The sequence below is a fragment of the Nerophis lumbriciformis genome, linkage group LG03 (genome assembly GCF_033978685.3).
Source record: "Nerophis lumbriciformis linkage group LG03, RoL_Nlum_v2.1, whole genome shotgun sequence".
Lineage (NCBI taxonomy): Eukaryota > Metazoa > Chordata > Actinopteri > Syngnathiformes > Syngnathidae > Nerophis > Nerophis lumbriciformis.
The window spans coordinates 45,769,741-45,781,898 of NC_084550.2; positions in this window are offsets into that span (position 1 = coordinate 45,769,741).

Consider the following 12,158-nt stretch of genomic DNA (forward strand, 5'->3'; position numbering starts at 1 on the left):
TTTCCAAATACAAAAATTAGGTTTTACTCATAGTGACAGTATAACTGCCACACTAGATATGACAGTTATTTAAACATAACTCCTAAAACACAAATGCAAAATGACTAATAATGCCTAGGAAAGGTATATTTGTGAATTTTACTGGAAAACAAAATTTTGTAAGGTTTGTAAAGATACAAATTAGTTGTTTTTTTTACTCAATATGATGGTATAACTTTCATACTAAATATGAAAGTTATATAAACATAACTCCAAATCCAAACATGCTTTATGTCTAAAAATTCCTGTAATATTGTATCGGGGTGGGTTTTACCAGAATCAGGTATTTAGGTAAGATTTACAAATACAAAAATTGGGTTTTACTCATAATGACAGTATAACTGCCATATTCAAAATAACAGTTATTTATACACAACTCCTAAACCAAGCATGTTAAATGGCTATTAATGCCTTGAGAATTGTATCTTTGTGAATTTTACTGGAAAAAACTATTTTGTAAGGTTTGTAACGAAAAAAGTTTTTTTTTTTTTTTTTACTCAATATGATGGTATACTGTCAAACTAAATATAAAAGTAATATAAACATCATTCCAAAACCAAACTCCTAAACCAAACTTGCAATCCGTCTTAAACTGCCTGTAATATTGAATCTATATGAGTTTTATCAGAATCAGGTATTTTGGTAAGGTTTACAAAAACAAAAATTAGGTTTTACTCATAGTGACAGTATAACTGCCACACTCAATATGACAGTTAATGAAACATAACTCCTAAAACACAAATGCAAAATGACTAATAATGCCTAGAGAAAGGTATATTTGTGAATTTTACTGGAAAACAATATTTTGTAAGGTTTGTAAAGATACAAATTATTTTTTGTTTTTTACTCAATATGATGGTATAACTCTCATACTAAATATGAAAGTTATATAAACATAACTCCAATACCAAACATGCTTTATGTCTAAAAATTCCTGTAATATTGAATCGATGTGGGTTTAACCAGAATCAGGTATTTTGGTAAGGTTTACAAATACAAAAAATAGGTTTTACTCATAATGACAGTATAACTGCCACACTCAATATGACAGTTGTTTAAACATAACTCCTAAACCAAACATGATAAATGGCTAGTTATGCCTGGAGAAATGTATCTTTGTGAGTTTTACTGGGAAAACATTTTTTGTAAGGTTTATAGAAATACAAGTTATTTTTTTTTGTACTCAATATGATGGTATAACTGTCATACTAAATATAAAAGTTGTATAAACATAACTCCAAAACCAAACATGCATTATGTCTAAAAATGCCTGCAATATTGTATCTATGTGATTTTTACCAGAATCAGGTATTTTTGGTAAGGTTTACAAATACAAACATTAGGTTTTACTCACTATGACAGTATACTGTCACATTCAATCTGACAGTTATTTAAACATACTGTAACTCCTAAACCACAAATACAAAATGGCTCATAATGCCTGGAAAAATTTATCTTTGTGAGTTTTCCTAGAATTTTTTTTTTTTACAAGGTTTGTAAAGAAAACATTTTTTTTTTTTACTTAATATGACAGTTTAACTGTCATACTAAATATGAAAGTTAAATAAACATAACTCCAAAACCAAACTTGCAATACGTCTAAAAATGCCTGTAATATTGAATCTATATGAGTTTTACCAGAATCAGGTATTTTGGTAAGGTTTACAAATACAAAACTTGGGTTTTACTCATAATGACAGTATAACTGCATTATTTGATATGACAGTTATTTAAACATAACTCCTAAACCAAACATGATAAATGGCTAATAATGCCTGGAAAAATGTATATAAACATAACTCCAAAACCAAACATGCATTATGTCTAAAAATGCCTTTAATATTGTATCTATGTGAGTTTTACCAGAATCAGGTATTTTGGTAAGGTTTATAAATACAAAATTTAGGTTTTGCTCATAATGACAGTATAACTGCCATATTCAAAATAACAGTTATTTAAACATAACTCCTGAACCAAAAAGGCTAAATGGCTATTAATGCCTGGAGAAATGTATACAAACATAACTCCAAAACCAAACATGCATTATGTCTAAAAATGCCTTTAGTATTGTATCTATGTGAGTTTTACCAGAATCAGGTACTTTGGTAAGGTTGAAAAATACAAAAATTAGGTTTTACTCATAATGACAGTAAAACTGCCACATTGACTGCCACCAAACATGCATGATGTCTAAAAATGCCTATAATTTTGTATCCATGTGAGTTTTACTAGAATCAGTTGTTTTTGTAAGGTTTACAAATACAAAATATTAGTTTTACTCATAATGAGTAAAACTCATAAACTGCCATATTCAAAATAACAGTTATTTAAACATAACTCCTGAACCAAACATGCTAAATGGCTATTAATGCCTGGAGAAATGTATACAAACATAACTCCAAAACCAAACATGCATTATGTCTAAAAATGCCTTTGGTATTGTATCTATGTGAGTTTTACCAGAATCAGGTATTTTGGTAAGGTTTACATATACACAAATTTGGTTTTACTCATAATGACAGTATAACTGCCACATTTATAATGACAGTTTTGTAAACATAACTTCTATACCACACATGCAAAATGGTTAATAATGCCTGGAGAAATGTATCTTTGTGATTTTTACTAGAAACAAATATTTTGTAAGGTTTGTAAAGACTAAAGTTAGTTTTTTTTTTACTCAATATGATGGTATAACTGTCATACTAAATATGAAAGTTATATAAACATAATTCCAAAACCAAACTCCTAAACCAAACTTGCAATCTGTCTTAAACTGCCTGTAATATTGAATCTATGTGAGTTTTACCAGAATCAGGTATTTTGGTAAGGTTTAAAAATACAAAACTTGGGTTTTACTCATAATGACAGTATAACTGCAACATTTGATATGACAGTTATTTAAACATAACTCCTAATCCAAACATGATAAATGGCTAATAATGCCTGGAGAAATGTATCATGGTGAGTTTTACTGGAAACAAATAATTTGTAAGGTTTATAAGACACAAGTTAGTTTTTTTGTTTGATATGATGGTATAACTGTCATACTAAATATGAAAGTTATATAAACATAACTCCAAAACCAAACATGCATTATGTCTTAAAATGCCTGTAATATTGTATCTATGTGAGTTTTACCAGAATCAGGTATTTTGGTTAAGGTTGACAAATGCAAAAATTAGGTTTTACTCATAATGACAGTATAACTGCCATATTGACTGCCACCAAACATGCATTATGTCTAAAAATGCTTATAATTTTGTATCTATGTGAGTTTTAGTAGAATCAGTTGTTTTTGTAAGGTTTACAAATACAAAATATTAGTTTTACTCATAATGACACTATACTGTCACAATTAATCCGACAAAATGGCTAATAATGCCTTGAGGAATGTATCTTTGTGAGTTTTACTGGAAAAAAATATTTTGTAAGGTTTGTAAAGACACAAGTTAGTTTTTTTTTTACACAATTTAACAGTATAGCTGTCATACTATAAATGAAAGTTATATAAACATATTTCCAAAACCAAATATGCAATCCGTCTAAAAATGCCTGTAATATTGAATATATGTGAGTTTCATCAGAATCAGGTATTTTGGTAAGGTTTACGAAAACAAAAATTAGGTTTTACTCATAGTGACAACATAACTGCCACACTCAGTATGACAGTTAATTAATTATAACTCCTAAAACACAAATGCAAAATGACTACTATTGCCTAGGGAAATGTATATTTGTGAATTTTACTGGAAAATAATAATTTGTAAGGTTTGTAAATATACAAATTAGTTTTTTTTTACTCAATATATAATGGTATAACTGTCATACTAAATATGAAAGTTATATAAACATAACTCCAAAACCAAACATGCTTTATGTCTAAAAATTCCTGTAATATTGTATCGATGTGGATTTTACCAGAATCAGGTATTTTGGTAAGGTTTACAAATACAAAACATAGGTTTTACTCATAATGACAGTGTAACTGCCACACTCAATATGACAGTTATTTAAACATAACTCCTAAACCAAACATGATAAATGACTAATTATGCCTGGAGAAATGTATCTTTGTGAGTTTTACTGGGAACAATTTTTTTTTAAGGTTTATAAAGACACAAGTTATTTTTTTTTTTTACTCAATATGATAGTATAACTGTCATACTAAATATGAAAGTTGTATAAACATAACTCTAAAACCAAACATGCATTATGTCTAAAAATGCCTGCAATATTGTATCTATGTGATTTTTACCAGAATCGGGTATTTTTGGTAAGGTTTACACATACAAAAATTAGGTTTTACTCACTATGACAGTATACTGTCACATTCAATCCGACAGTTATTTAAACATATTGTAACTCCTAAACCACAAAAAAAAAGACTAATAATGCCTGGAGAAATGTATCTTTGTGAGTTTTCCTGGAAAAAAAAAAAAAAATGTATAAGGTTTGTAAAGACACAAGTTAGTTTTTTTAATTAATATGACAGTAAAACTGTCATACTAAATATGAAAGTTAATTAAACATAAATCAAATCAAATCAAATCAACTTTATTTATAAAGCACATTTAAAATTTACCACAGGGGTAGCCAAAGTGCTGTACAATGAACAGGTTAAAAGATAAAACGAGTACCGAGCAAACACAACACAACACAAACAGAATACGATAAAAAATAAATAATTAAAATAGAATTAATAAAAACATAAAAACATAAAAACAGGATCACAGCAGGTGTATTATGGGGCGCCATTGCAGGATGGATATCACTCAGCGTTAAAAGCCATGGAATAAAAGTATGTTTTTAAGAGAGATTTAAAAACAGGAAGAGAGGAGGCTTGTCTAACACTCAGGTGTAGGTCGTTCCAGAGCTTGGGAGCAGCAACGGCGAAAGCTCTGTCACCTCTAAGCTTCAGCCTTGTGTCAGGGACCGTCAACAGCAGCTGATCGGCTGCAAACTCCAAAACCAAACTTGCAAAACGTCTAAAAATGCCTGGAATATTGAATCTATGTGAGTTTTACCAGAATCAGGTATTTTGGTAAGGTTTACAAATACAAAACCTGGGTTTTACTCATAATGACAGTATAACTGCATTATTTGATATGACAGTTATTTAAACATAACTCCTAAACCAAACATGATAAATGGCTAATAATGCCTGGAAAAATGTATATAAACATAACTCCAAAACCAAACATGCATTATGTCTAAAAATGCCTGTAATATTGTATCTATGTGAGTTTTACCAGAATCAGGAATTTTGGTAAGGTTTATAAATACAAAAATTAGGTTTTACTCATAATGACAGTATAACTGCCACCCTCAATATGACGGTTATGTTAACATAACTCCTAAACCACACATGAAAAATGGCTAATAATGCCTGGAGAAATGTATCTTTGTGAGTTTTACAGGAAAAAAAATATTTTGTAAGGTTTGATAAGATACAAAATAGTTTTTTTTTATTCAATATGTTTGTATAACTGTCATAATAAATGTAAAAGTTATATAAACATAACTCCAATACCAAACATGCAATCGTCTAAAAATGCCTGTAATATTGAATCTATGTGTGTTTTACTAGAATCAGGTATTTTGTAAAGGTTTACAAATACAAAAATTAGGTTTTACTCACTATGACAGTATACTGTCACATTCAATCTGACTGTTATTTAAACACAAATTCTAAACCACAGATGCAAAATGGCTAATAATAACTGGAGAAATGTATTTTTGTGAGTTTTACTGGAAGAAAAATATTTTGTAAGGTTTGTATAGACACAAGTTAGTTTTCTTTACTCAATATGATGGAAACATGCTTTATGTCTAAAAAAATCCTGTAATATTTTATCCATGTGATAAAATATTAGAATCAGTTATTTTGGTAATTTTACAAATACAAAAAATAGGTTTTACTCATAATGACAGTATATCTGCCACACTCAATATGACAGTTATTTAAACATAACTCTAAACCAAACATAGTTATTGGCTAATAATGCTTGGAGAAATGTATATTTGTGAGTTTTACTGGAAAAACATTTTTTTTAAGGTTTATAAAGACACAAGTTAGTTTTTTTACTCAATATGACAGTATAACTGTAATACTAAATGTAAAAAATATATAAACATGACTCCAAAACCAAACATGCATTATGTTTAAAAATGCCTGTCATTTTGTATCCATGCGAGTTTTACTAAAATCAATTGTTGTAGTAAGGTTTGCAACTACAAATTATTGGTTTTACTCACCATGATAGTATACTGTCACATTCAATTTGACAGTTATTTAAACATAACTACAAAACCACACATGCAAAATGGCTATAATGCCTGGAGAAATGTATCTTTGTGAGATTACTGGAAAAACATATTTTGTAAGGTTTGTAAAGAAACAATTTAGTTTTTTTTACTTAATATGATGAGATGGCGACTTTTCCAGGGTGTACTCCGCCTTCCGCCCGATTGTCGCTGAGATAGGCTCCAGCGCCCCCCGCGACCCCGAAGGGAATAAGCGGTAGAAAATGGATGGATGGATGGACAGTATAACTGTCATACTAAATGTAAAAGTAGTATAAACATAACTCCAAAACCAAACATGCATTATGTCTAAAAATGCCTGTAATATTGTATCGATGTGAGTTTTACTAGAATCAGTTGTTTTTGTAAGTTTTGCAAATACAAAATATTGGTTTTACTCACTATGACAGTATACTGTCACATTCAATCTGACAGCTAATTAAACATAACTCCTAAACCACACATGCAAAATGACTAATAATGGCTAGAAAAATGTATCTCTGTGAATTTCACTGGAAAAAAATATTTTGTAAGGTTTGTAAAATTACAAGTTTGTTATTTTTTACTCAATTTGACAGTATAACTGTCATACTAAATATAAATGATAAATGGGTTGTACTTGTATAGCGCTTTTCTACCTTCAAGGTACTCAAAGCACTTTGACACTACTTCCACATTTACCCATTCACACACACATTCACACACTGATGGAGGGAGCTGCCATGCAAGGCGCTAACCAGCACCCATCAGGAGCAAGGGTGAAGTGTCTTGCTCAGGACACAACGGACATGACGAGGTTGGTAGTAGGTGGGGATTGAACCAGGGACCCTCGGGTCGCGCACGGCCATTCTTCCACTGCGCCATATGAAAGTTATATACACATAACTCCAAAACCAAACATGTTTTATGTCTAAAAATTCCTGTAATATTGTATCTATGTGAGTTTTACCAGAATCAGGTATTTTGGTAAGGTTTACAAATACAAAAAATAGGTTTTACTCATAATGACAATATAACTGCCACATTTAACATGACAGGTATTTAAACATAATTCCTAAACCAAACATGATAAATGGCTAATAATGCCATTTATTAGCCATAAAACTCACTTATCTTTGTGAGTTTTACAGAAAACAAAATAATTTGTAAGGTTTATAAAGACACAAGGTAGTTGGTTTTTTTTACTCAATATGATGGTATATACTAAATATGAAAGTTATATGAACATAACTCCAAAAACAAACATGAATTTTGTCCAAAATTACCTGTAATATTGTATCTATGTGAGTTTTACCAGAATCAGGTATTTTGGTAAGGTTTACAAATACAAAAAATAGGTTTTACTCACTATGACAGTATACTGTCACATTCAATCTGACAGTTATGTAAACATAACTCCTAAACCACACATGCAAAATGGCTAATAATGCCTGGAGAAATGTATCTTTGTGAGTTTTACTAGGACAAATATTTTGTAAGGTTTGTAAAGACACACGTTAGTTTGTTTTTTTTACTAAATATGACAGTATAACTGTCATACTACATGCAAAAAATATATAAACATAGATACAATATTACAGGCATTTTTAGATATAATGCTTTTTTTTTTTTGAAATTATGTTTATATAACTTTCATATTTAGTATGACAGTTATACTGTCATATTCAGTAAAAAAACTAACTTGTGTATTTACAAACCTTACAAAAAAAAAGTGTTCAAGTAAAACTCACAAAGATACATTTCTCCAGTCATTATTAGCCATTTAGCATGTTTGGTTTAGGAGTTATGTTTAAATAACTGTCATTTTGAATGTGGCAGTTTTTTTTTAGTAATTTTTTCACAACATACTTTTTACTTTTACTCAAGTAAATATTTGGGTGACTACTCATTACTTTTACTTGAGTAATAAATCTCTAAAGTAACAGTACTCTTACTTGAGTACAATTTCTGGCTACTCTACCCACCTCTGACAGTTATACTGTCATATTAAGTAAAAAAAAAAAAACTTAAGTCTTTACAAACATTACAAAATATTTTTTTTTTTCCAGTAAAACTCACAAAGATTCATTTCTCCAGGCATTATTAGCCATTTAGCATGTTTGGATTAGGAGAGATAACTGTCAGATTGAATGTGACAGTTATTTTTAAAACTGTCCTAGTGAGTAAAAACAATAATTTGTATTTGCAAAACTTACAAAAACAACTGATTCTAGTAAAACTTACATGGATACAATATTACAGGCATTTTTAGACATAATGCATGTTTGGTTTTGGAGTTATGTTTATATAACTTTTACATTTAGTATGACAGTTATACTGTCAAATTTATTAAAAAAAACAACTAACTTGTGTCTTTACAAATAAATATTTTTTTTCCAGTAAAACTCATGAAGATACCTTTCTCCAGGCATTGTTAGCCATTTAGCATATTTTGTTTAGGAGTTATGTTTAAATAACTGTCATTTTGAACGTGGCAGTTATACTGTCATTATGAGTAAAACCTTTTTTTTTGTATTTGTAAACCTTACCAAATACCTGTTTCTAGTAAAACTCACATGGATTCAAAATTCAAGCATTTTTAGACATAATGCATGTTTGGTTTTGGAGTTATATTTATATAACTTTTACATTTAGTATGACAGTTATACTGTCATATGGAGTAAAAAAAAAACTAACTTGTGTCTTTACAAACATTACAAAATATTTTTTTTTTTACAGTAAAACTCACAAAGGCACATTTCTCCAGGCATTAATAGCCATTTAGCATTTGTGGTTTAGGAGTTATGTTTAAATAACTGTAATATTGCGTGTGGCAGTTATACTGTCATTATGAGTAAAACTCAATTTTTGTATTTGTAAACCTTACCAAAATACCTGATTGTAGTAAAACTCACATAGATACAATATTACAGGCATTTTTAGATATAATGAATGTTTTTTTTTTAAATTATGTTTATATAACTTTCATATTTAGTATGACAGTTATACTGTCATATTCAGTAAAAAAAACTAACTTGTGTCTTTACAAACCTTACAAAAAAAAAAGTGTTCAAGTAAAACTCACAAAGATACATTTCTCCAGTCATTATTAGCCATTTAGCATGTTTGGTTTAGGAGTTATGTTTAAATAACTGTCATTTTGAATGTGGCAGTTATCCGTCATTATGAGTAAAACCTAATTTTTGTATTTGTAAACCCTACCAAAATACCTGATTTTGGTAAAACTCACATAGATTCAATATTACAGGCATTTTTAGACGGATTGCATGTTTGGTTTTGGAGTTATGTTTATATAACTTTTAGACAGTTATACTGTCAAATTGAGTCAAAAATAACAAACTTGTAATTTTACAAACCTTACAAAATATTTTTTTTTCCAGAAGAATTCACAGAGATACATTTTTCCAGACATTATTAGTCATTTTGCATGTGTGGTTTAGGAGTTATGTTTAAATAACTGTCAGATTGAATGTGACAGTATATTGTCATAGTGAGTAAAACCAGTATTTTGAAATTGCAAAACTTACAAAAACAACTTATTCTAGTAAAACTCACATGGATATAATATTACAGGCATTTTTAGACATAATGCATGTTTGGTTTTGGAGTAATATTTATATAACTGTCACATTTATTATGACAGTTTAACTGTCATATTGAGTAAAAAAATTAACTATATTTTCAGGGGTTATTAACCATTTTGCATGTGTGGTTTAGGAGTTATGTTTACATAACTGTCATATTGAATGTGGCAGTTATACTGTCGTTATGAGTAAAACGTAATTTTTGTATATGTAAACCTTACCAAAATACCTGATTCTGGTTAAACTCACATAGATACAATATAACAGGCATTTTTAGACATATTGCATGTTTGGTTTTGGAGTTAGGTTGATATATTTTTTACATTTAGTATGACAGTTATACTGTCAAATTGAGTAAAACAAAACTAACTGGTTTCTTTACAAACCTTACAAAATATTTTTCCCCCAGTAAAACTCACAAAGATACCTTTCTCCAGGCATAATTAGCCATTTAGCATGTTTGGTTTAGGAGTTATGTTTAAAAAACTGTCATTTGGAATGTGGCAGTTATACTGTCATTATGAGTAAAACCTAATGTTTGTATTTGCAAACCTTACCAAAATACCTGTTTCTAGTAAAACTCACATAGATTCAAAATTCAAGCATTTTTAGACATAAGGCATGTTTGGTTTTGGAGTTATGTTTATATAACTTTCATATTTAGTATGACAGTTATACAATCATATTGAGTAAAAAAAATAATTTGTGTCTTTACAAACCTTACAAAATATTTGTTTCCAGTAAAACTCACAAAGATACATTTCCCCAGGCATTATTAGCCATTTAGGATGTTTGGTTTAGGATTTATGTTTAAATAACTGTCACATTGAGTGTGGCAGTGATACTGTCATTATGAGTAAATACTAATTTTGGTATTTGTAAACCTTACCAAAATAATTGATTCTAGTGAAACTCACATAAATTCAATATTACAGGCATTTTTAGACGGATTGCATGTTTGGTTTTGGAGTTATGTTTATATAACTTTCATATTTAGTAAGACAGTTATACCATCATATTAAATAAAAAAAACTAACTTGTGTCTTTATAAACCTTACAAATTATTTTTTTCCAGTAAAACTCACAAAAATACATTTCTCCAGGCATTATTAACCAATTTGCATGTTATTTAGGATTCATGTTTATACAACTTTCATATTAAGTCTGACAGTTATACCATTATATTGAGTAAAAAAAACTAACTTGTGTCTTTACAAAACCTTACAAATTATTTGTTTCCAGTAAAACACACAAAGATACATTTGTCCAGGCATTAGCCTTTGAGCATAATTGGTTTAGGAGTTATGTTTAAATAACTGTCATATTGAGTGTGGCAGTGATACTGACATTATGAGTAAAACCTAATATTTGTATATGTAAACCTTACCAAAATACTTGATTCTAGTAAAACTCACACAAATTCAATATTACAGGCATTTTTAGTTGGATTGCATGTTTGGTTTTGGAGTTATGTTTATATAACTTTCATATTTAGTATGACAGTCATACCATCATATTAAATAAATAAAAAAATTAACTTGTGTCTTTATAAGGACGGCGTGGCGCAGTGGGAGAGTGGCCGTGCGCGACCCGAGGGTCCCTGGTTCAATCCCCACCTAGTACCAACCTCGTCATGTCCGTTGTGTCCTGAGCAAGACACTTCACCCTTGCTCCTGATGGGTGCTGGTTAGCACCTTGCATGGCAGCTCCCTCCATCAGTGTGTGAATGTGTGTGTGAATGGGTAAATGTGGAAGTAGTGTCAAAGCGCTTTGAGTACCTTGAAGGTAGAAAAGCGCTATACAAGTACAACTCATTTATCATTTATCATAAACCTTACAAATTATTTATTTCCAGTAAAACTCACAGAAATGCATTTCTCAAGGCATTATGAACCAATTTGCATGTGATTTAGGAGTCATGTTTAAGTAACTGTCATTTTGAATGTGACAGTTATATTGTCATTATGAGTAAAACCTTAATTTTTGTATTTGTAAACCTTACCAAAATAACGGATTCTGATAATACTCACGTATATAAATTATTACAGGCATTTGTAGACATATCGCATGTTTGGTTTTGGAGTTATGTTTATACAACTTTCATATTAAGTCTGACAGTTATACCATCATATTGAGTAAAAAAACTAACTTATGTCTTTACAAACCTTACAAATTATTTGTTTCCAGTAAAACACACAAAAATACATTTCTCCAGGTATTATTAACCAA